Source organism: Triturus cristatus, chromosome 4_1, assembly GCF_964204655.1.
Source record: "Triturus cristatus chromosome 4_1, aTriCri1.1, whole genome shotgun sequence".
In the NCBI taxonomy this organism is placed as follows: domain Eukaryota; kingdom Metazoa; phylum Chordata; class Amphibia; order Caudata; family Salamandridae; genus Triturus; species Triturus cristatus.
The window spans coordinates 149,593,907-149,619,066 of record NC_140585.1 but is presented as its reverse complement, the minus strand read 5'-3'; the positions used below and the strand labels follow the sequence as shown (position 1 = coordinate 149,619,066).

At 36.1% G+C, this 25,160-nt stretch overlaps 17 non-coding genes across 17 annotated transcripts; all 17 read right to left on the bottom strand.

Annotated features, from left to right (window-relative positions):
* Positions 1-36: 36 nt before the first annotated feature.
* Positions 37-127, bottom strand: TRNAR-UCU (transfer RNA arginine (anticodon UCU)). Its single transcript is given in 2 exon segments — positions 37-72; positions 91-127. It is a non-coding gene; the product is annotated as a tRNA-Arg (tRNA).
* An 873-nt stretch (positions 128-1,000) lies between these two features.
* On the bottom strand, positions 1,001-1,091 carry TRNAR-UCU (transfer RNA arginine (anticodon UCU)). Its single transcript is given in 2 exon segments — positions 1,001-1,036; positions 1,055-1,091. It is a non-coding gene; the product is annotated as a tRNA-Arg (tRNA).
* A 1,810-nt stretch (positions 1,092-2,901) lies between these two features.
* TRNAR-UCU (transfer RNA arginine (anticodon UCU)) lies at positions 2,902-2,992 on the bottom strand. Its single transcript is given in 2 exon segments — positions 2,902-2,937; positions 2,956-2,992. It is a non-coding gene; the product is annotated as a tRNA-Arg (tRNA).
* Positions 2,993-4,802: 1,810 nt separating this feature from the next.
* On the bottom strand, positions 4,803-4,893 carry TRNAR-UCU (transfer RNA arginine (anticodon UCU)). The gene is given in 2 exon segments: positions 4,803-4,838; positions 4,857-4,893. It is a non-coding gene; the product is annotated as a tRNA-Arg (tRNA).
* An 872-nt stretch (positions 4,894-5,765) lies between these two features.
* TRNAR-UCU (transfer RNA arginine (anticodon UCU)) lies at positions 5,766-5,856 on the bottom strand. Its single transcript is given in 2 exon segments — positions 5,766-5,801; positions 5,820-5,856. It is a non-coding gene; the product is annotated as a tRNA-Arg (tRNA).
* Positions 5,857-7,666: 1,810 nt separating this feature from the next.
* TRNAR-UCU (transfer RNA arginine (anticodon UCU)) lies at positions 7,667-7,757 on the bottom strand. Its single transcript is given in 2 exon segments — positions 7,667-7,702; positions 7,721-7,757. It is a non-coding gene; the product is annotated as a tRNA-Arg (tRNA).
* An 873-nt stretch (positions 7,758-8,630) lies between these two features.
* Positions 8,631-8,721, bottom strand: TRNAR-UCU (transfer RNA arginine (anticodon UCU)). The gene is given in 2 exon segments: positions 8,631-8,666; positions 8,685-8,721. It is a non-coding gene; the product is annotated as a tRNA-Arg (tRNA).
* Positions 8,722-10,531: 1,810 nt separating this feature from the next.
* Positions 10,532-10,622, bottom strand: TRNAR-UCU (transfer RNA arginine (anticodon UCU)). Its single transcript is given in 2 exon segments — positions 10,532-10,567; positions 10,586-10,622. It is a non-coding gene; the product is annotated as a tRNA-Arg (tRNA).
* Positions 10,623-11,495: 873 nt separating this feature from the next.
* TRNAR-UCU (transfer RNA arginine (anticodon UCU)) lies at positions 11,496-11,586 on the bottom strand. The gene is given in 2 exon segments: positions 11,496-11,531; positions 11,550-11,586. It is a non-coding gene; the product is annotated as a tRNA-Arg (tRNA).
* Positions 11,587-13,396: 1,810 nt separating this feature from the next.
* TRNAR-UCU (transfer RNA arginine (anticodon UCU)) lies at positions 13,397-13,487 on the bottom strand. Its single transcript is given in 2 exon segments — positions 13,397-13,432; positions 13,451-13,487. It is a non-coding gene; the product is annotated as a tRNA-Arg (tRNA).
* A 1,810-nt stretch (positions 13,488-15,297) lies between these two features.
* TRNAR-UCU (transfer RNA arginine (anticodon UCU)) lies at positions 15,298-15,388 on the bottom strand. Its single transcript is given in 2 exon segments — positions 15,298-15,333; positions 15,352-15,388. It is a non-coding gene; the product is annotated as a tRNA-Arg (tRNA).
* A 1,810-nt stretch (positions 15,389-17,198) lies between these two features.
* On the bottom strand, positions 17,199-17,289 carry TRNAR-UCU (transfer RNA arginine (anticodon UCU)). Its single transcript is given in 2 exon segments — positions 17,199-17,234; positions 17,253-17,289. It is a non-coding gene; the product is annotated as a tRNA-Arg (tRNA).
* Positions 17,290-18,162: 873 nt separating this feature from the next.
* Positions 18,163-18,253, bottom strand: TRNAR-UCU (transfer RNA arginine (anticodon UCU)). Its single transcript is given in 2 exon segments — positions 18,163-18,198; positions 18,217-18,253. It is a non-coding gene; the product is annotated as a tRNA-Arg (tRNA).
* Positions 18,254-20,063: 1,810 nt separating this feature from the next.
* Positions 20,064-20,154, bottom strand: TRNAR-UCU (transfer RNA arginine (anticodon UCU)). The gene is given in 2 exon segments: positions 20,064-20,099; positions 20,118-20,154. It is a non-coding gene; the product is annotated as a tRNA-Arg (tRNA).
* An 873-nt stretch (positions 20,155-21,027) lies between these two features.
* On the bottom strand, positions 21,028-21,118 carry TRNAR-UCU (transfer RNA arginine (anticodon UCU)). The gene is given in 2 exon segments: positions 21,028-21,063; positions 21,082-21,118. It is a non-coding gene; the product is annotated as a tRNA-Arg (tRNA).
* Positions 21,119-22,928: 1,810 nt separating this feature from the next.
* TRNAR-UCU (transfer RNA arginine (anticodon UCU)) lies at positions 22,929-23,019 on the bottom strand. The gene is given in 2 exon segments: positions 22,929-22,964; positions 22,983-23,019. It is a non-coding gene; the product is annotated as a tRNA-Arg (tRNA).
* An 873-nt stretch (positions 23,020-23,892) lies between these two features.
* On the bottom strand, positions 23,893-23,983 carry TRNAR-UCU (transfer RNA arginine (anticodon UCU)). The gene is given in 2 exon segments: positions 23,893-23,928; positions 23,947-23,983. It is a non-coding gene; the product is annotated as a tRNA-Arg (tRNA).
* Between the last annotated feature and the right edge of the window lie 1,177 nt (positions 23,984-25,160).

Genomic DNA, 25,160 nt, shown 5'->3' with positions numbered 1-25,160 from the left:
TTCTTTAAATAGTTATGAAATACACAGGGATAAAACTGACTCTGGTGGGATTCGAACCCACAGCCTTTGAATACCTTCTTGACATTCACCTAGAAGTCCATTGCGCTATCCATTGCGCCACAGAGCCAATCTGCTTGAGTGAGGTGCACAGATATTCAGAAATGAAATAATGAGCTTTGAGCTGTTGATCAACTTTATAAAGTTCATTGGATACTATAACCATGGCTATATTTTGAATATTGAATTGGGTAAAAGTTATTCACCGTGTCAAACTACATGATACAGTTGGTAAGTCTGCATACAACTTAAGTTTAGTGTATCATCATCTGATATATGAGACAGATGGGTTTTTCACTTCTCCATGAAAGACATTTTTTTTTAATTTTGGTAATGGAATATCTTATTCATCATGCAGTGGAACACAAAAAGAATGTACAATCAGAATACTTTTTCTTTAAAGTAGCCTACCGCCTGAACGGGGACTTGAACCCTGGACCCTCAGATTAAAAGTCTGATGCTCTACCGACTGAGCTATCCAGGCTCTGATACAGCAAACCTCAAAATCACCTAATCAAAATTTGGCAGCGTCCCAACTAACGCTATGTTTCTTAAGATGGTTACCTGAAGAAGGTACCAAATACACTAGAATATAATAATGAATTGATATTTCAAGCATTTGAAATTTCTTCAGTAAATGTAACCTTATTTTTAGTCCTGAAGTTGCTACTATCTCATTTTTTTGCTGACGTCAAATTCATATGTGTTTATTGACATGGTAAAATTAAGGAAGGGCCCAAAATCTTACTTCCGAGTAAATTATATTTTCATCAGTACAGCTGACAATTTCCTCTTCTGCATAGATTACCCAAATTGAACGGTGTCTCTTTAAAATAGACTTCCTTTTACTGACCTTTTTTAGCAAATGATTTTGGTGAAGCAGAAGCATGCATGCATCGCTTATAACTTCTTTAAATAGTTATGAAATAAACAGGGATAAAACTGACTCTGGTGGGATTCGAACCCACAGCCTTTGAATACCTTCTTGACATTCACCTAGAAGTCCAATGCGCTATCCATTGCGCCACAGAGCCAATCTGCTTGAGTGAGGTGCACAGATATTCAGAAATGAAATAATGAGCTTTGAGCTGTTGATCAACTTTATAAAGTTCATTGGATACTATAACCATGGCTATATTTTGAATATTGAATTGGGTAAAAGTTATTCACCGTGTCAAACTACATGATACAGTTGGTAAGTCTGCATAAAACTTAAGTTTAGTGTATCGTCATCTGATATATGAGACAGATGGGTTTTTCACTTCTCCATGAAAGACGTTTTTTTTTAATTTTGGTAATGGAATATCTTATTCATCATGCAGTGGAACACAAAAAGAATGTACAATCAGAATACTTTTTCTTTAAAGTAGCCGACCGCCTGAACAGGGACTTGAACCCTGGACCCTCAGATTAAAAGTCTGATGCTCTACCGACTGAGCTATCCAGGCTCTGCAACACTGCAACTAAAAATCAGCTAAAAATGATGTGGACGCACACCAACCTACACTTTAATTCTTAATATGGTTACATATATTAGCAATCAAATATGTAGAGTTTAATAATTAATTGATATTTCAAGCATTTGAAATTTCAGCAGCACACGTAATCTATTTTAAATCCTGAAATTCGTTCTATCTCATTTTCGGCTGACTTAGAAATCATGTCTCTAAATTGACATTGTGAAATTAGTAAAAGGCCAAATACTATTACTAGGTACTAAATTACATGTCCAGCAGTATAACTGGAAATTTACTCTTGGGCATAGATTATGCAACATTTTCAAAGCAAACAGTGTCTGTTTAAATAGACTTTCTTTCACTGCCGTTTTGGTAAATGTCTCTGGTTATGCAGAAGCAGGCATTGTTTGTTACTGTTTCAATTAGTTATAAGATAAAGGAGGGATAAAACTGACCCAGCTAGTATTCCAACCCAAAGACTTTGAATGCTTTCTCTACATTCGCCTAGAACCCCAAGCCGCTATCCATTGCACCAGAGATCCAACCTGATTCAACAAGGTGAACAGAAATTCTCAAATAAAAAGATGAGCTATCAGCGGTTGACCAACTTTATAAAGTGATTTGGAAACTATAAGCAGGGTTCCATTTTGAACATTGAATTGGGGAAAAGATAATCAACATCTCAAACGACATGATACCGTTGCGGTAAGTCTTCTTAACTCTTGTCAAATGGTACACGACCGATGGGTATTTAATGGCTCCATTAAGAGTAACTTGCAATTACTCTAATGGGACTACTCGTTCATTGGATCCTGAAAAGAGCATGTCATTAGAGTACATTTTCTTTAAACAAACCGCCTGAACAGGGACTTGAACCCTGGACCCTCAGATTAAAAGTCTGATGCTCTACCGACTGAGCTATCCAGGCTCTGATACAGCAAACCTCAAAATCACCTAATCAAAATTTGGCAGCGTCCCAACTAACGCTATGTTTCTTAAGATGGTTACCTGAAGAAGGTACCAAATACACTAGAATATAATAATGAATTGATATTTCAAGCATTTGAAATTTCTTCAGTAAATGTAACCTTATTTTTAGTCCTGAAGTTGCTACTATCTCATTTTTTTGCTGACGTCAAATTCATATGTGTTTATTGACATGGTAAAATTAAGGAAGGGCCCAAAATCTTACTTCCGAGTAAATTATATTTTCATCAGTACAGCTGACAATTTCCTCTTCTGCATAGATTACCCAAATTGAACGGTGTCTCTTTAAAATAGACTTCCTTTTACTGACCTTTTTTAGCAAATGATTTTGGTGAAGCAGAAGCATGCATGCATCGCTTATAACTTCTTTAAATAGTTATGAAATAAACAGGGATAAAACTGACTCTGGTGGGATTCGAACCCACAGCCTTTGAATACCTTCTTGACATTCACCTAGAAGTCCAATGCGCTATCCATTGCGCCACAGAGCCAATCTGCTTGAGTGAGGTGCACAGATATTCAGAAATGAAATAATGAGCTTTGAGCTGTTGATCAACTTTATAAAGTTCATTGGATACTATAACCATGGCTATATTTTGAATATTGAATTGGGTAAAAGTTATTCACCGTGTCAAACTACATGATACAGTTGGTAAGTCTGCATAAAACTTAAGTTTAGTGTATCGTCATCTGATATATGAGACAGATGGGTTTTTCACTTCTCCATGAAAGACGTTTTTTTTTAATTTTGGTAATGGAATATCTTATTCATCATGCAGTGGAACACAAAAAGAATGTACAATCAGAATACTTTTTCTTTAAAGTAGCCGACCGCCTGAACAGGGACTTGAACCCTGGACCCTCAGATTAAAAGTCTGATGCTCTACCGACTGAGCTATCCAGGCTCTGCAACACTGCAACTAAAAATCAGCTAAAAATGATGTGGACGCACACCAACCTACACTTTAATTCTTAATATGGTTACATATATTAGCAATCAAATATGTAGAGTTTAATAATTAATTGATATTTCAAGCATTTGAAATTTCAGCAGCACACGTAATCTATTTTAAATCCTGAAATTCGTTCTATCTCATTTTCGGCTGACTTAGAAATCATGTCTCTAAATTGACATTGTGAAATTAGTAAAAGGCCAAATACTATTACTAGGTACTAAATTACATGTCCAGCAGTATAACTGGAAATTTACTCTTGGGCATAGATTATGCAACATTTTCAAAGCAAACAGTGTCTGTTTAAATAGACTTTCTTTCACTGCCGTTTTGGTAAATGTCTCTGGTTATGCAGAAGCAGGCATTGTTTGTTACTGTTTCAATTAGTTATAAGATAAAGGAGGGATAAAACTGACCCAGCTAGTATTCCAACCCAAAGACTTTGAATGCTTTCTCTACATTCGCCTAGAACCCCAAGCCGCTATCCATTGCACCAGAGATCCAACCTGATTCAACAAGGTGAACAGAAATTCTCAAATAAAAAGATGAGCTATCAGCGGTTGACCAACTTTATAAAGTGATTTGGAAACTATAAGCAGGGTTCCATTTTGAACATTGAATTGGGGAAAAGATAATCAACATCTCAAACGACATGATACCGTTGCGGTAAGTCTTCTTAACTCTTGTCAAATGGTACACGACCGATGGGTATTTAATGGCTCCATTAAGAGTAACTTGCAATTACTCTAATGGGACTACTCGTTCATTGGATCCTGAAAAGAGCATGTCATTAGAGTACATTTTCTTTAAACAAACCGCCTGAACAGGGACTTGAACCCTGGACCCTCAGATTAAAAGTCTGATGCTCTACCGACTGAGCTATCCAGGCTCTGATACAGCAAACCTCAAAATCACCTAATCAAAATTTGGCAGTGTCCCAACTAACGCTATGTTTCTTAAGATGGTTACCTGAAGAAGGTACCAAATACACTAGAATATAATAATGAATTGATATTTCAAGCATTTGAAATTTCTTCAGTAAATGTAACCTTATTTTTAGTCCTGAAGTTGCTACTATCTCATTTTTTTGCTGACGTCAAATTCATATGTGTTTATTGACATGGTAAAATTAAGGAAGGGCCCAAAATCTTACTTCCGAGTAAATTATATTTTCATCAGTACAGCTGACAATTTCCTCTTCTGCATAGATTACCCAAATTGAACGGTGTCCCTTTAAAATAGACTTCCTTTTACTGACCTTTTTTAGCAAATGATTTTGGTGAAGCAGAAGCATGCATGCATCGCTTATAACTTCTTTAAATAGTTATGAAATACACAGGGATAAAACTGACTCTGGTGGGATTCGAACCCACAGCCTTTGAATACCTTCTTGACATTCACCTAGAAGTCCAATGCGCTATCCATTGCGCCACAGAGCCAATCTGCTTGAGTGAGGTGCACAGATATTCAGAAATGAAATAATGAGCTTTGAGCTGTTGATCAACTTTATAAAGTTCATTGGATACTATAACCATGGCTATATTTTGAATATTGAATTGGGTAAAAGTTATTCACCGTGTCAAACTACATGATACAGTTGGTAAGTCTGCATACAACTTAAGTTTAGTGTATCATCATCTGATATATGAGACAGATGGGTTTTTCACTTCTCCATGAAAGACATTTTTTTTTATTTTGGTAATGGAATATCTTATTCATCATGCAGTGGAACACAAAAAGAATGTACAATCAGAATACTTTTTCTTTAAAGTAGCCTACCGCCTGAACGGGGACTTGAACCCTGGACCCTCAGATTAAAAGTCTGATGCTCTACCGACTGAGCTATCCAGGCTCTGATACAGCAAACCTCAAAATCACCTAATCAAAATTTGGCAGTGTCCCAACTAACGCTATGTTTCTTAAGATGGTTACCTGAAGAAGGTACCAAATACACTAGAATATAATAATGAATTGATATTTCAAGCATTTGAAATTTCTTCAGTAAATGTAACCTTATTTTTAGTCCTGAAGTTGCTACTATCTCATTTTTTTGCTGACGTCAAATTCATATGTGTTTATTGACATGGTAAAATTAAGGAAGGGCCCAAAATCTTACTTCCGAGTAAATTATATTTTCATCAGTACAGCTGACAATTTCCTCTTCTGCATAGATTACCCAAATTGAACGGTGTCTCTTTAAAATAGACTTCCTTTTACTGACCTTTTTTAGCAAATGATTTTGGTGAAGCAGAAGCATGCATGCATCGCTTATAACTTCTTTAAATAGTTATGAAATACACAGGGATAAAACTGACTCTGGTGGGATTCGAACCCACAGCCTTTGAATACCTTCTTGACATTCACCTAGAAGTCCAATGCGCTATCCATTGCGCCACAGAGCCAATCTGCTTGAGTGAGGTGCACAGATATTCAGAAATGAAATAATGAGCTTTGAGCTGTTGATCAACTTTATAAAGTTCATTGGATACTATAACCATGGCTATATTTTGAATATTGAATTGGGTAAAAGTTATTCACCGTGTCAAACTACATGATACAGTTGGTAAGTCTGCATACAACTTAGGTTTAGTGTATCATCATCTGATATATGAGACAGATGGGTTTTTCACTTCTCCATGAAAGACGTTTTTTTTTAATTTTGGTAATGGAATATCTTATTCATCATGCAGTGGAACACAAAAAGAATGTACAATCAGAATACTTTTTCTTTAAAGTAGCCGACCGCCTGAACAGGGACTTGAACCCTGGACCCTCAGGTTAAAAGTCTGATGCTCTACCGACTGAGCTATCCAGGCTCTGCTACACTGCAACTAAAAATCAGCTAAAAATGATGTGGACGCACACCAACCTACACTTTAATTCTTAATATGGTTACATATATTAGCAATCAAATATGTAGAGTTTAATAATTAATTGATATTTCAAGCATTTGAAATTTCAGCAGCACACGTAATCTATTTTAAATCCTGAAATTCGTTCTATCTCATTTTCGGCTGACTTAGAAATCATGTCTCTAAATTGACATTGTGAAATTAGTAAAAGGCCAAATACTATTACTAGGTACTAAATTACATGTCCAGCAGTATAACTGGAAATTTACTCTTGGGCATAGATTATGCAACATTTTCAAAGCAAACAGTGTCTGTTTAAATAGACTTTCTTTCACTGCCGTTTTGGTAAATGTCTCTGGTTATGCAGAAGCAGGCATTGTTTGTTACTGTTTCAATTAGTTATAAGATAAAGGAGGGATAAAACTGACCCAGCTAGTATTCCAACCCAAAGACTTTGAATGCTTTCTCTACATTCGCCTAGAACCCCAAGCCGCTATCCATTGCACCAGAGATCCAACCTGATTCAACAAGGTGAACAGAAATTCTCAAATAAAAAGATGAGCTATCAGCGGTTGACCAACTTTATAAAGTGATTTGGAAACTATAAGCAGGGTTCCATTTTGAACATTGAATTGGGGAAAAGATAATCAACATCTCAAACGACATGATACCGTTGCGGTAAGTCTTCTTAACTCTTGTCAAATGGTACACGACCGATGGGTATTTAATGGCTCCATTAAGAGTAACTTGCAATTACTCTAATGGGACTACTCGTTCATTGGATCCTGAAAAGAGAATGTCATTAGAGTACATTTTCTTTAAACAAACCGCCTGAACAGGGACTTGAACCCTGGACCCTCAGATTAAAAGTCTGATGCTCTACCGACTGAGCTATCCAGGCTCTGATACAGCAAACCTCAAAATCACCTAATCAAAATTTGGCAGTGTCCCAACTAACGCTATGTTTCTTAAGATGGTTACCTGAAGAAGGTACCAAATACACTAGAATATAATAATGAATTGATATTTCAAGCATTTGAAATTTCTTCAGTAAATGTAACCTTATTTTTAGTCCTGAAGTTGCTACTATCTCATTTTTTTGCTGACGTCAAATTCATATGTGTTTATTGACATGGTAAAATTAAGGAAGGGCCCAAAATCTTACTTCCGAGTAAATTATATTTTCATCAGTACAGCTGACAATTTCCTCTTCTGCATAGATTACCCAAATTGAACGGTGTCTCTTTAAAATAGACTTCCTTTTACTGACCTTTTTTAGCAAATGATTTTGGTGAAGCAGAAGCATGCATGCATCGCTTATAACTTCTTTAAATAGTTATGAAATACACAGGGATAAAACTGACTCTGGTGGGATTCGAACCCACAGCCTTTGAATACCTTCTTGACATTCACCTAGAAGTCCATTGCGCTATCCATTGCGCCACAGAGCCAATCTGCTTGAGTGAGGTGCACAGATATTCAGAAATGAAATAATGAGCTTTGAGCTGTTGATCAACTTTATAAAGTTCATTGGATACTATAACCATGGCTATATTTTGAATATTGAATTGGGTAAAAGTTATTCACCGTGTCAAACTACATGATACAGTTGGTAAGTCTGCATACAACTTAAGTTTAGTGTATCATCATCTGATATATGAGACAGATGGGTTTTTCACTTCTCCATGAAAGACATTTTTTTTTAATTTTGGTAATGGAATATCTTATTCATCATGCAGTGGAACACAAAAAGAATGTACAATCAGAATACTTTTTCTTTAAAGTAGCCTACCGCCTGAACGGGGACTTGAACCCTGGACCCTCAGATTAAAAGTCTGATGCTCTACCGACTGAGCTATCCAGGCTCTGATACAGCAAACCTCAAAATCACCTAATCAAAATTTGGCAGCGTCCCAACTAACGCTATGTTTCTTAAGATGGTTACCTGAAGAAGGTACCAAATACACTAGAATATAATAATGAATTGATATTTCAAGCATTTGAAATTTCTTCAGTAAATGTAACCTTATTTTTAGTCCTGAAGTTGCTACTATCTCATTTTTTTGCTGACGTCAAATTCATATGTGTTTATTGACATGGTAAAATTAAGGAAGGGCCCAAAATCTTACTTCCGAGTAAATTATATTTTCATCAGTACAGCTGACAATTTCCTCTTCTGCATAGATTACCCAAATTGAACGGTGTCTCTTTAAAATAGACTTCCTTTTACTGACCTTTTTTAGCAAATGATTTTGGTGAAGCAGAAGCATGCATGCATCGCTTATAACTTCTTTAAATAGTTATGAAATAAACAGGGATAAAACTGACTCTGGTGGGATTCGAACCCACAGCCTTTGAATACCTTCTTGACATTCACCTAGAAGTCCAATGCGCTATCCATTGCGCCACAGAGCCAATCTGCTTGAGTGAGGTGCACAGATATTCAGAAATGAAATAATGAGCTTTGAGCTGTTGATCAACTTTATAAAGTTCATTGGATACTATAACCATGGCTATATTTTGAATATTGAATTGGGTAAAAGTTATTCACCGTGTCAAACTACATGATACAGTTGGTAAGTCTGCATAAAACTTAAGTTTAGTGTATCGTCATCTGATATATGAGACAGATGGGTTTTTCACTTCTCCATGAAAGACGTTTTTTTTTAATTTTGGTAATGGAATATCTTATTCATCATGCAGTGGAACACAAAAAGAATGTACAATCAGAATACTTTTTCTTTAAAGTAGCCGACCGCCTGAACAGGGACTTGAACCCTGGACCCTCAGATTAAAAGTCTGATGCTCTACCGACTGAGCTATCCAGGCTCTGCAACACTGCAACTAAAAATCAGCTAAAAATGATGTGGACGCACACCAACCTACACTTTAATTCTTAATATGGTTACATATATTAGCAATCAAATATGTAGAGTTTAATAATTAATTGATATTTCAAGCATTTGAAATTTCAGCAGCACACGTAATCTATTTTAAATCCTGAAATTCGTTCTATCTCATTTTCGGCTGACTTAGAAATCATGTCTCTAAATTGACATTGTGAAATTAGTAAAAGGCCAAATACTATTACTAGGTACTAAATTACATGTCCAGCAGTATAACTGGAAATTTACTCTTGGGCATAGATTATGCAACATTTTCAAAGCAAACAGTGTCTGTTTAAATAGACTTTCTTTCACTGCCGTTTTGGTAAATGTCTCTGGTTATGCAGAAGCAGGCATTGTTTGTTACTGTTTCAATTAGTTATAAGATAAAGGAGGGATAAAACTGACCCAGCTAGTATTCCAACCCAAAGACTTTGAATGCTTTCTCTACATTCGCCTAGAACCCCAAGCCGCTATCCATTGCACCAGAGATCCAACCTGATTCAACAAGGTGAACAGAAATTCTCAAATAAAAAGATGAGCTATCAGCGGTTGACCAACTTTATAAAGTGATTTGGAAACTATAAGCAGGGTTCCATTTTGAACATTGAATTGGGGAAAAGATAATCAACATCTCAAACGACATGATACCGTTGCGGTAAGTCTTCTTAACTCTTGTCAAATGGTACACGACCGATGGGTATTTAATGGCTCCATTAAGAGTAACTTGCAATTACTCTAATGGGACTACTCGTTCATTGGATCCTGAAAAGAGAATGTCATTAGAGTACATTTTCTTTAAACAAACCGCCTGAACAGGGACTTGAACCCTGGACCCTCAGATTAAAAGTCTGATGCTCTACCGACTGAGCTATCCAGGCTCTGATACAGCAAACCTCAAAATCACCTAATCAAAATTTGGCAGTGTCCCAACTAACGCTATGTTTCTTAAGATGGTTACCTGAAGAAGGTACCAAATACACTAGAATATAATAATGAATTGATATTTCAAGCATTTGAAATTTCTTCAGTAAATGTAACCTTATTTTTAGTCCTGAAGTTGCTACTATCTCATTTTTTTGCTGACGTCAAATTCATATGTGTTTATTGACATGGTAAAATTAAGGAAGGGCCCAAAATCTTACTTCCGAGTAAATTATATTTTCATCAGTACAGCTGACAATTTCCTCTTCTGCATAGATTACCCAAATTGAACGGTGTCTCTTTAAAATAGACTTCCTTTTACTGACCTTTTTTAGCAAATGATTTTGGTGAAGCAGAAGCATGCATGCATCGCTTATAACTTCTTTAAATAGTTATGAAATACACAGGGATAAAACTGACTCTGGTGGGATTCGAACCCACAGCCTTTGAATACCTTCTTGACATTCACCTAGAAGTCCAATGCGCTATCCATTGCGCCACAGAGCCAATCTGCTTGAGTGAGGTGCACAGATATTCAGAAATGAAATAATGAGCTTTGAGCTGTTGATCAACTTTATAAAGTTCATTGGATACTATAACCATGGCTATATTTTGAATATTGAATTGGGTAAAAGTTATTCACCGTGTCAAACTACATGATACAGTTGGTAAGTCTGCATACAACTTAAGTTTAGTGTATCATCATCTGATATATGAGACAGATGGGTTTTTCACTTCTCCATGAAAGACATTTTTTTTTAATTTTGGTAATGGAATATCTTATTCATCATGCAGTGGAACACAAAAAGAATGTACAATCAGAATACTTTTTCTTTAAAGTAGCCTACCGCCTGAACGGGGACTTGAACCCTGGACCCTCAGATTAAAAGTCTGATGCTCTACCGACTGAGCTATCCAGGCTCTGATACAGCAAACCTCAAAATCACCTAATCAAAATTTGGCAGCGTCCCAACTAACGCTATGTTTCTTAAGATGGTTACCTGAAGAAGGTACCAAATACACTAGAATATAATAATGAATTGATATTTCAAGCATTTGAAATTTCTTCAGTAAATGTAACCTTATTTTTAGTCCTGAAGTTGCTACTATCTCATTTTTTTGCTGACGTCAAATTCATATGTGTTTATTGACATGGTAAAATTAAGGAAGGGCCCAAAATCTTACTTCCGAGTAAATTATATTTTCATCAGTACAGCTGACAATTTCCTCTTCTGCATAGATTACCCAAATTGAACGGTGTCTCTTTAAAATAGACTTCCTTTTACTGACCTTTTTTAGCAAATGATTTTGGTGAAGCAGAAGCATGCATGCATCGCTTATAACTTCTTTAAATAGTTATGAAATAAACAGGGATAAAACTGACTCTGGTGGGATTCGAACCCACAGCCTTTGAATACCTTCTTGACATTCACCTAGAAGTCCAATGCGCTATCCATTGCGCCACAGAGCCAATCTGCTTGAGTGAGGTGCACAGATATTCAGAAATGAAATAATGAGCTTTGAGCTGTTGATCAACTTTATAAAGTTCATTGGATACTATAACCATGGCTATATTTTGAATATTGAATTGGGTAAAAGTTATTCACCGTGTCAAACTACATGATACAGTTGGTAAGTCTGCATAAAACTTAAGTTTAGTGTATCGTCATCTGATATATGAGACAGATGGGTTTTTCACTTCTCCATGAAAGACGTTTTTTTTTAATTTTGGTAATGGAATATCTTATTCATCATGCAGTGGAACACAAAAAGAATGTACAATCAGAATACTTTTTCTTTAAAGTAGCCGACCGCCTGAACAGGGACTTGAACCCTGGACCCTCAGATTAAAAGTCTGATGCTCTACCGACTGAGCTATCCAGGCTCTGCAACACTGCAACTAAAAATCAGCTAAAAATGATGTGGACGCACACCAACCTACACTTTAATTCTTAATATGGTTACATATATTAGCAATCAAATATGTAGAGTTTAATAATTAATTGATATTTCAAGCATTTGAAATTTCAGCAGCACACGTAATCTATTTTAAATCCTGAAATTCGTTCTATCTCATTTTCGGCTGACTTAGAAATCATGTCTCTAAATTGACATTGTGAAATTAGTAAAAGGCCAAATACTATTACTAGGTACTAAATTACATGTCCAGCAGTATAACTGGAAATTTACTCTTGGGCATAGATTATGCAACATTTTCAAAGCAAACAGTGTCTGTTTAAATAGACTTTCTTTCACTGCCGTTTTGGTAAATGTCTCTGGTTATGCAGAAGCAGGCATTGTTTGTTACTGTTTCAATTAGTTATAAGATAAAGGAGGGATAAAACTGACCCAGCTAGTATTCCAACCCAAAGACTTTGAATGCTTTCTCTACATTCGCCTAGAACCCCAAGCCGCTATCCATTGCACCAGAGATCCAACCTGATTCAACAAGGTGAACAGAAATTCTCAAATAAAAAGATGAGCTATCAGCGGTTGACCAACTTTATAAAGTGATTTGGAAACTATAAGCAGGGTTCCATTTTGAACATTGAATTGGGGAAAAGATAATCAACATCTCAAACGACATGATACCGTTGCGGTAAGTCTTCTTAACTCTTGTCAAATGGTACACGACCGATGGGTATTTAATGGCTCCATTAAGAGTAACTTGCAATTACTCTAATGGGACTACTCGTTCATTGGATCCTGAAAAGAGCATGTCATTAGAGTACATTTTCTTTAAACAAACCGCCTGAACAGGGACTTGAACCCTGGACCCTCAGATTAAAAGTCTGATGCTCTACCGACTGAGCTATCCAGGCTCTGATACAGCAAACCTCAAAATCACCTAATCAAAATTTGGCAGTGTCCCAACTAACGCTATGTTTCTTAAGATGGTTACCTGAAGAAGGTACCAAATACACTAGAATATAATAATGAATTGATATTTCAAGCATTTGAAATTTCTTCAGTAAATGTAACCTTATTTTTAGTCCTGAAGTTGCTACTATCTCATTTTTTTGCTGACGTCAAATTCATATGTGTTTATTGACATGGTAAAATTAAGGAAGGGCCCAAAATCTTACTTCCGAGTAAATTATATTTTCATCAGTACAGCTGACAATTTCCTCTTCTGCATAGATTACCCAAATTGAACGGTGTCTCTTTAAAATAGACTTCCTTTTACTGACCTTTTTTAGCAAATGATTTTGGTGAAGCAGAAGCATGCATGCATCGCTTATAACTTCTTTAAATAGTTATGAAATACACAGGGATAAAACTGACTCTGGTGGGATTCGAACCCACAGCCTTTGAATACCTTCTTGACATTCACCTAGAAGTCCAATGCGCTATCCATTGCGCCACAGAGCCAATCTGCTTGAGTGAGGTGCACAGATATTCAGAAATGAAATAATGAGCTTTGAGCTGTTGATCAACTTTATAAAGTTCATTGGATACTATAACCATGGCTATATTTTGAATATTGAATTGGGTAAAAGTTATTCACCGTGTCAAACTACATGATACAGTTGGTAAGTCTGCATACAACTTAAGTTTAGTGTATCATCATCTGATATATGAGACAGATGGGTTTTTCACTTCTCCATGAAAGACGTTTTTTTTTAATTTTGGTAATGGAATATCTTATTCATCATGCAGTGGAACACAAAAAGAATGTACAATCAGAATACTTTTTCTTTAAAGTAGCCAACCGCCTGAACAGGGACTTGAACCCTGGACCCTCAGATTAAAAGTCTGATGCTCTACCGACTGAGCTATCCAGGCTCTGCAACACTGCAACTAAAAATCAGCTAAAAATGATGTGGACGCACACCAACCTACACTTTAATTCTTAATATGGTTACATATATTAGCAATCAAATATGTAGAGTTTAATAATTAATTGATATTTCAAGCATTTGAAATTTCAGCAGCACACGTAATCTATTTTAAATCCTGAAATTCGTTCTATCTCATTTTCGGCTGACTTAGAAATCATGTCTCTAAATTGACATTGTGAAATTAGTAAAAGGCCAAATACTATTACTAGGTACTAAATTACATGTCCAGCAGTATAACTGGAAATTTACTCTTGGGCATAGATTATGCAACATTTTCAAAGCAAACAGTGTCTGTTTAAATAGACTTTCTTTCACTGCCGTTTTGGTAAATGTCTCTGGTTATGCAGAAGCAGGCATTGTTTGTTACTGTTTCAATTAGTTATAAGATAAAGGAGGGATAAAACTGACCCAGCTAGTATTCCAACCCAAAGACTTTGAATGCTTTCTCTACATTCGCCTAGAACCCCAAGCCGCTATCCATTGCACCAGAGATCCAACCTGATTCAACAAGGTGAACAGAAATTCTCAAATAAAAAGATGAGCTATCAGCGGTTGACCAACTTTATAAAGTGATTTGGAAACTATAAGCAGGGTTCCATTTTGAACATTGAATTGGGGAAAAGATAATCAACATCTCAAACGACATGATACCGTTGCGGTAAGTCTTCTTAACTCTTGTCAAATGGTACACGACCGATGGGTATTTAATGGCTCCATTAAGAGTAACTTGCAATTACTCTAATGGGACTACTCGTTCATTGGATCCTGAAAAGAGAATGTCATTAGAGTACATTTTCTTTAAACAAACCGCCTGAACAGGGACTTGAACCCTGGACCCTCAGATTAAAAGTCTGATGCTCTACCGACTGAGCTATCCAGGCTCTGATACAGCAAACCTCAAAATCACCTAATCAAAATTTGGCAGTGTCCCAACTAACGCTATGTTTCTTAAGATGGTTACCTGAAGAAGGTACCAAATACACTAGAATATAATAATGAATTGATATTTCAAGCATTTGAAATTTCTTCAGTAAATGTAACCTTATTTTTAGTCCTGAAGTTGCTACTATCTCATTTTTTTGCTGACGTCAAATTCATATGTGTTTATTGACATGGTAAAATTAAGGAAGGGCCCAAAATCTTACTTCCGAGTAAATTATATTTTCATCAGTACAGCTGACAATTTCCTCTTCTGCATAGATTACCCAAATTGAACGGTGTCTCTTTAAAATAGACTTCCTTTTACTGACCTTTTTTAGCAAATGATTTTGGTGAAGCAGAAGCATGCATGCATCGCTTATAACTTCTTTAAATAGTTATGAAATACACAGGGATAAAACTGACTCTGGTGGGATTCGAACCCACAGCCTTTGAATACCTTCTTGACATTCACCTAGAAGTCCAATGCGCTATCCATTGCGCCACAGAGCCAATCTGCTTGAGTGAGGTGCACAGATATTCAGAAATGAAATAATGAGCTTTGAGCTGTTGATCAACTTTATAAAGTTCATTGGATACTATAACCATGGCTATATTTTGAATATTGAATTGGGTAAAAGTTATTCACCGTGTCAAACTACATGATACAGTTGGTAAGTCTGCATACAACTTAAGTTTAGTGTATCATCATCTGATATATGAGACAGATGGGTTTTTCACTTCTCCATGAAAGACGTTTTTTTTTAATTTTGGTAATGGAATATCTTATTCATCATGCAGTGGAACACAAAAAGAATGTACAATCAGAATACTTTTTCTTTAAAGTAGCCGACCGCCTGAACAGGGACTTGAACCCTGGACCCTCAGATTAAAAGTCTGATGCTCTACCGACTGAGCTATCCAGGCTCTGCAACACTGCAACTAAAAATCAGCTAAAAATGATGTGGACGCACACCAACCTACACTTTAATTCTTAATATGGTTACATATATTAGCAATCAAATATGTAGAGTTTAATAATTAATTGATATTTCAAGCATTTGAAATTTCAGCAGCACACGTAATCTATTTTAAATCCTGAAATTCGTTCTATCTCATTTTCGGCTGACTTAGAAATCATGTCTCTAAATTGACATTGTGAAATTAGTAAAAGGCCAAATACTATTACTAGGTACTAAATTACATGTCCAGCAGTATAACTGGAAATTTACTCTTGGGCATAGATTATGCAACATTTTCAAAGCAAACAGTGTCTGTTTAAATAGACTTTCTTTCACTGCCGTTTTGGTAAATGTCTCTGGTTATGCAGAAGCAGGCATTGTTTGTTACTGTTTCAATTAGTTATAAGATAAAGGAGGGATAAAACTGACCCAGCTAGTATTCCAACCCAAAGACTTTGAATGCTTTCTCTACATTCGCCTAGAACCCCAAGCCGCTATCCATTGCACCAGAGATCCAACCTGATTCAACAAGGTGAACAGAAATTCTCAAATAAAAAGATGAGCTATCAGCGGTTGACCAACTTTATAAAGTGATTTGGAAACTATAAGCAGGGTTCCATTTTGAACATTGAATTGGGGAAAAGATAATCAACATCTCAAACGACATGATACCGTTGCGGTAAGTCTTCTTAACTCTTGTCAAATGGTACACGACCGATGGGTATTTAATGGCTCCATTAAGAGTAACTTGCAATTACTCTAATGGGACTACTCGTTCATTGGATCCTGAAAAGAGAATGTCATTAGAGTACATTTTCTTTAAACAAACCGCCTGAACAGGGACTTGAACCCTGGACCCTCAGATTAAAAGTCTGATGCTCTACCGACTGAGCTATCCAGGCTCTGATACAGCAAACCTCAAAATCACCTAATCAAAATTTGGCAGTGTCCCAACTAACGCTATGTTTCTTAAGATGGTTACCTGAAGAAGGTACCAAATACACTAGAATATAATAATGAATTGATATTTCAAGCATTTGAAATTTCTTCAGTAAATGTAACCTTATTTTTAGTCCTGAAGTTGCTACTATCTCATTTTTTTGCTGACGTCAAATTCATATGTGTTTATTGACATGGTAAAATTAAGGAAGGGCCCAAAATCTTACTTCCGAGTAAATTATATTTTCATCAGTACAGCTGACAATTTCCTCTTCTGCATAGATTACCCAAATTGAACGGTGTCTCTTTAAAATAGACTTCCTTTTACTGACCTTTTTTAGCAAATGATTTTGGTGAAGCAGAAGCATGCATGCATCGCTTATAACTTCTTTAAATAGTTATGAAATACACAGGGATAAAACTGACTCTGGTGGGATTCGAACCCACAGCCTTTGAATACCTTCTTGACATTCACCTAGAAGTCCATTGCGCTATCCATTGCGCCACAGAGCCAATCTGCTTGAGTGAGGTGCACAGATATTCAGAAATGAAATAATGAGCTTTGAGCTGTTGATCAACTTTATAAAGTTCATTGGATACTATAACCATGGCTATATTTTGAATATTGAATTGGGTAAAAGTTATTCACCGTGTCAAACTACATGATACAGTTGGTAAGTCTGCATACAACTTAAGTTTAGTGTATCATCATCTGATATATGAGACAGATGGGTTTTTCACTTCTCCATGAAAGACATTTTTTTTTAATTTTGGTAATGGAATATCTTATTCATCATGCAGTGGAACACAAAAAGAATGTACAATCAGAATACTTTTTCTTTAAAGTAGCCTACCGCCTGAACGGGGACTTGAACCCTGGACCCTCAGATTAAAAGTCTGATGCTCTACCGACTGAGCTATCCAGGCTCTGATACAGCAAACCTCAAAATCACCTAATCAAAATTTGGCAGCGTCCCAACTAACGCTATGTTTCTTAAGATGGTTACCTGAAGAAGGTACCAAATACACTAGAATATAATAATGAATTGATATTTCAAGCATTTGAAATTTCTTCAGTAAATGTAACCTTATTTTTAGTCCTGAAGTTGCTACTATCTCATTTTTTTGCTGACGTCAAATTCATATGTGTTTATTGACATGGTAAAATTAAGGAAGGGCCCAAAATCTTACTTCCGAGTAAATTATATTTTCATCAGTACAGCTGACAATTTCCTCTTCTGCATAGATTACCCAAATTGAACGGTGTCTCTTTAAAATAGACTTCCTTTTACTGACCTTTTTTAGCAAATGATTTTGGTGAAGCAGAAGCATGCATGCATCGCTTATAACTTCTTTAAATAGTTATGAAATAAACAGGGATAAAACTGACTCTGGTGGGATTCGAACCCACAGCCTTTGAATACCTTCTTGACATTCACCTAGAAGTCCAATGCGCTATCCATTGCGCCACAGAGCCAATCTGCTTGAGTGAGGTGCACAGATATTCAGAAATGAAATAATGAGCTTTGAGCTGTTGATCAACTTTATAAAGTTCATTGGATACTATAACCATGGCTATATTTTGAATATTGAATTGGGTAAAAGTTATTCACCGTGTCAAACTACATGATACAGTTGGTAAGTCTGCATAAAACTTAAGTTTAGTGTATCGTCATCTGATATATGAGACAGATGGGTTTTTCACTTCTCCATGAAAGACGTTTTTTTTTAATTTTGGTAATGGAATATCTTATTCATCATGCAGTGGAACACAAAAAGAATGTACAATCAGAATACTTTTTCTTTAAAGTAGCCGACCGCCTGAACAGGGACTTGAACCCTGGACCCTCAGATTAAAAGTCTGATGCTCTACCGACTGAGCTATCCAGGCTCTGCAACACTGCAACTAAAAATCAGCTAAAAATGATGTGGACGCACACCAACCTACACTTTAATTCTTAATATGGTTACATATATTAGCAATCAAATATGTAGAGTTTAATAATTAATTGATATTTCAAGCATTTGAAATTTCAGCAGCACACGTAATCTATTTTATATCCTGAAATTCGTTCTATCTCATTTTCGGCTGACTTAGAAATCATGTCTCTAAATTGACATTGTGAAATTAGTAAAAGGCCAAATACTATTACTAGGTACTAAATTACATGTCCAGCAGTATAACTGGAAATTTACTCTTGGGCATAGATTATGCAACATTTTCAAAGCAAACAGTGTCTGTTTAAATAGACTTTCTTTCACTGCCGTTTTGGTAAATGTCTCTGGTTATGCAGAAGCAGGCATTGTTTGTTACTGTTTCAATTAGTTATAAGATAAAGGAGGGATAAAACTGACCCAGCTAGTATTCCAACCCAAAGACTTTGAATGCTTTCTCTACATTCGCCTAGAACCCCAAGCCGCTATCCATTGCACCAGAGATCCAACCTGATTCAACAAGGTGAACAGAAATTCTCAAATAAAAAGATGAGCTATCAGCGGTTGACCAACTTTATAAAGTGATTTGGAAACTATAAGCAGGGTTCCATTTTGAACATTGAATTGGGGAAAAGATAATCAACATCTCAAACGACATGATACCGTTGCGGTAAGTCTTCTTAACTCTTGTCAAATGGTACACGACCGATGGGTATTTAATGGCTCCATTAAGAGTAACTTGCAATTACTCTAATGGGACTACTCGTTCATTGGATCCTGAAAAGAGCATGTCATTAGAGTACATTTTCTTTAAACAAACCGCCTGAACAGGGACTTGAACCCTGGACCCTCAGATTAAAAGTCTGATGCTCTACCGACTGAGCTATCCAGGCTCTGATACAGCAAACCTCAAAATCACCTAATCAAAATTTGGCAGTGTCCCAACTAACGCTATGTTTCTTAAGATGGTTACCTGAAGAAGGTACCAAATACACTAGAATATAATAATGAATTGATATTTCAAGCATTTGAAATTTCTTCAGTAAATGTAACCTTATTTTTAGTCCTGAAGTTGCTACTATCTCATTTTTTTGCTGACGTCAAATTCATATGTGTTTATTGACATGGTAAAATTAAGGAAGGGCCCAAAATCTTACTTCCGAGTAAATTATATTTTCATCAGTACAGCTGACAATTTCCTCTTCTGCATAGATTACCCAAATTGAACGGTGTCTCTTTAAAATAGACTTCCTTTTACTGACCTTTTTTAGCAAATGATTTTGGTGAAGCAGAAGCATGCATGCATCGCTTATAACTTCTTTAAATAGTTATGAAATACACAGGGATAAAACTGACTCTGGTGGGATTCGAACCCACAGCCTTTGAATACCTTCTTGACATTCACCTAGAAGTCCAATGCGCTATCCATTGCGCCACAGAGCCAATCTGCTTGAGTGAGGTGCACAGATATTCAGAAATGAAATAATGAGCTTTGAGCTGTTGATCAACTTTATAAAGTTCATTGGATACTATAACCATGGCTATATTTTGAATATTGAATTGGGTAAAAGTTATTCACCGTGTCAAACTACATGATACAGTTGGTAAGTCTGCATACAACTTAAGTTTAGTGTATCATCATCTGATATATGAGACAGATGGGTTTTTCACTTCTCCATGAAAGACATTTTTTTTTAATTTTGGTAATGGAATATCTTATTCATCATGCAGTGGAACACAAAAAGAATGTACAATCAGAATACTTTTTCTTTAAAGTAGCCTACCGCCTGAACGGGGACTTGAACCCTGGACCCTCAGATTAAAAGTCTGATGCTCTACCGACTGAGCTATCCAGGCTCTGATACAGCAAACCTCAAAATCACCTAATCAAAATTTGGCAGCGTCCCAACTAACGCTATGTTTCTTAAGATGGTTACCTGAAGAAGGTACCAAATACACTAGAATATAATAATGAATTGATATTTCAAGCATTTGAAATTTCTTCAGTAAATGTAACCTTATTTTTAGTCCTGAAGTTGCTACTATCTCATTTTTTTGCTGACGTCAAATTCATATGTGTTTATTGACATGGTAAAATTAAGGAAGGGCCCAAAATCTTACTTCCGAGTAAATTATATTTTCATCAGTACAGCTGACAATTTCCTCTTCTGCATAGATTACCCAAATTGAACGGTGTCTCTTTAAAATAGACTTCCTTTTACTGACCTTTTTTAGCAAATGATTTTGGTGAAGCAGAAGCATGCATGCATCGCTTATAACTTCTTTAAATAGTTATGAAATACACAGGGATAAAACTGACTCTGGTGGGATTCGAACCCACAGCCTTTGAATACCTTCTTGACATTCACCTAGAAGTCCAATGCGCTATCCATTGCGCCACAGAGCCAATCTGCTTGAGTGAGGTGCACAGATATTCAGAAATGAAATAATGAGCTTTGAGCTGTTGATCAACTTTATAAAGTTCATTGGATACTATAACCATGGCTATATTTTGAATATTGAATTGGGTAAAAGTTATTCACCGTGTCAAACTACATGATACAGTTGGTAAGTCTGCATACAACTTAAGTTTAGTGTATCATCATCTGATATATGAGACAGATGGGTTTTTCACTTCTCCATGAAAGACGTTTTTTTTTAATTTTGGTAATGGAATATCTTATTCATCATGCAGTGGAACACAAAAAGAATGTACAATCAGAATACTTTTTCTTTAAAGTAGCCGACCGCCTGAACAGGGACTTGAACCCTGGACCCTCAGATTAAAAGTCTGATGCTCTACCGACTGAGCTATCCAGGCTCTGCAACACTGCAACTAAAAATCAGCTAAAAATGATGTGGACGCACACCAACCTACACTTTAATTCTTAATATGGTTACATATATTAGCAATCAAATATGTAGAGTTTAATAATTAATTGATATTTCAAGCATTTGAAATTTCAGCAGCACACGTAATCTATTTTAAATCCTGAAATTCGTTCTATCTCATTTTCGGCTGACTTAGAAATCATGTCTCTAAATTGACATTGTGAAATTAGTAAAAGGCCAAATACTATTACTAGGTACTAAATTACATGTCCAGCAGTATAACTGGAAATTTACTCTTGGGCATAGATTATGCAACATTTTCAAAGCAAACAGTGTCTGTTTAAATAGACTTTCTTTCACTGCCGTTTTGGTAAATGTCTCTGGTTATGCAGAAGCAGGCATTGTTTGTTACTGTTTCAATTAGTTATAAGATAAAGGAGGGATAAAACTGACCCAGCTAGTATTCCAACCCAAAGACTTTGAATGCTTTCTCTACATTCGCCTAGAACCCCAAGCCGCTATCCATTGCACCAGAGATCCAACCTGATTCAACAAGGTGAACAGAAATTCTCAAATAAAAAGATGAGCTATCAGCGGTTGACCAACTTTATAAAGTGATTTGGAAACTATAAGCAGGGTTCCATTTTGAACATTGAATTGGGGAAAAGATAATCAACATCTCAAACGACATGATACCGTTGCGGTAAGTCTTCTTAACTCTTGTCAAATGGTACACGACCGATGGGTATTTAATGGCTCCATTAAGAGTAACTTGCAATTACTCTAATGGGACTACTCGTTCATTGGATCCTGAAAAGAGCATGTCATTAGAGTACATTTTCTTTAAACAAACCGCCTGAACAGGGACTTGAACCCTGGACCCTCAGATTAAAAGTCTGATGCTCTACCGACTGAGCTATCCAGGCTCTGATACAGCAAACCTCAAAATCACCTAATCAAAATTTGGCAGTGTCCCAACTAACGCTATGTTTCTTAAGATGGTTACCTGAAGAAGGTACCAAATACACTAGAATATAATAATGAATTGATATTTCAAGCATTTGAAATTTCTTCAGTAAATGTAACCTTATTTTTAGTCCTGAAGTTGCTACTATCTCATTTTTTTGCTGACGTCAAATTCATATGTGTTTATTGACATGGTAAAATTAAGGAAGGGCCCAAAATCTTACTTCCGAGTAAATTATATTTTCATCAGTACAGCTGACAATTTCCTCTTCTGCATAGATTACCCAAATTGAACGGTGTCTCTTTAAAATAGACTTCCTTTTACTGACCTTTTTTAGCAAATGATTTTGGTGAAGCAGAAGCATGCATGCATCGCTTATAACTTCTTTAAATAGTTATGAAATACACAGGGATAAAACTGACTCTGGTGGGATTCGAACCCACAGCCTTTGAATACCTTCTTGACATTCACCTAGAAGTCCAATGCGCTATCCATTGCGCCACAGAGCCAATCTGCTTGAGTGAGGTGCACAGATATTCAGAAATGAAATAATGAGCTTTGAGCTGTTGATCAACTTTATAAAGTTCATTGGATACTATAACCATGGCTATATTTTGAATATTGAATTGGGTAAAAGTTATTCACCGTGTCAAACTACATGATACAGTTGGTAAGTCTGCATACAACTTAAGTTTAGTGTATCATCATCTGATATATGAGACAGATGGGTTTTTCACTTCTCCATGAAAGACATTTTTTTTTAATTTTGGTAATGGAATATCTTATTCATCATGCAGTGGAACACAAAAAGAATGTACAATCAGAATACTTTTTCTTTAAAGTAGCCTACCGCCTGAACGGGGACTTGAACCCTGGACCCTCAGATTAAAAGTCTGATGCTCTACCGACTGAGCTATCCAGGCTCTGATACAGCAAACCTCAAAATCACCTAATCAAAATTTGGCAGCGTCCCAACTAACGCTATGTTTCTTAAGATGGTTACCTGAAGAAGGTACCAAATACACTAGAATATAATAATGAATTGATATTTCAAGCATTTGAAATTTCTTCAGTAAATGTAACCTTATTTTTAGTCCTGAAGTTGCTACTATCTCATTTTTTTGCTGACGTCAAATTCATATGTGTTTATTGACATGGTAAAATTAAGGAAGGGCCCAAAATCTTACTTCCGAGTAAATTATATTTTCATCAGTACAGCTGACAATTTCCTCTTCTGCATAGATTACCCAAATTGAACGGTGTCTCTTTAAAATAGACTTCCTTTTACTGACCTTTTTTAGCAAATGATTTTGGTGAAGCAGAAGCATGCATGCATCGCTTATAACTTCTTTAAATAGCTATGAAATACACAGGGATAAAACTGACTCTGGTGGGATTCGAACCCACAGCCTTTGAATACCTTCTTGACATTCACCTAGAAGTCCAATGCGCTATCCATTGCGCCACAGAGCCAATCTGCTTGAGTGAGGTGCACAGATATTCAGAAATGAAATAATGAGCTTTGAGCTGTTGATCAACTTTATAAAGTTCATTGGATACTATAACCATGGCTATATTTTGAATATTGAATTGGGTAAAAGTTATTCACCGTGTCAAACTACATGATACAGTTGGTAAGTCTGCATACAACTTAAGTTTAGTGTATCATCATCTGATATATGAGACAGATGGGTTTTTCACTTCTCCATGAAAGACGTTTTTTTTTAATTTTGGTAATGGAATATCTTATTCATCATGCAGTGGAACACAAAAAGAATGTACAATCAGAATACTTTTTCTTTAAAGTAGCCGACCGCCTGAACAGGGACTTGAACCCTGGACCCTCAGATTAAAAGTCTGATGCTCTACCGACTGAGCTATCCAGGCTCTGCAACACTGCAACTAAAAATCAGCTAAAAATGATGTGGACGCACACCAACCTACACTTTAATTCTTAATATGGTTACATATATTAGCAATCAAATATGTAGAGTTTAATAATTAATTGATATTTCAAGCATTTGAAATTTCAGCAGCACACGTAATCTATTTTAAATCCTGAAATTCGTTCTATCTCATTTTCGGCTGACTTAGAAATCATGTCTCTAAATTGACATTGTGAAATTAGTAAAAGGCCAAATACTATTACTAGGTACTAAATTACATGTCCAGCAGTATAACTGGAAATTTACTCTTGGGCATAGATTATGCAACATTTTCAAAGCAAACAGTGTCTGTTTAAATAGACTTTCTTTCACTGCCGTTTTGGTAAATGTCTCTGGTTATGCAGAAGCAGGCATTGTTTGTTACTGTTTCAATTAGTTATAAGATAAAGGAGGGATAAAACTGACCCAGCTAGTATTCCAACCCAAAGACTTTGAATGCTTTCTCTACATTCGCCTAGAACCCCAAGCCGCTATCCATTGCACCAGAGATCCAACCTGATTCAACAAGGTGAACAGAAATTCTCAAATAAAAAGATGAGCTATCAGCGGTTGACCAACTTTATAAAGTGATTTGGAAACTATAAGCAGGGTTCCATTTTGAACATTGAATTGGGGAAAAGATAATCAACATCTCAAACGACATGATACCGTTGCGGTAAGTCTTCTTAACTCTTGTCAAATGGTACACGACCGATGGGTATTTA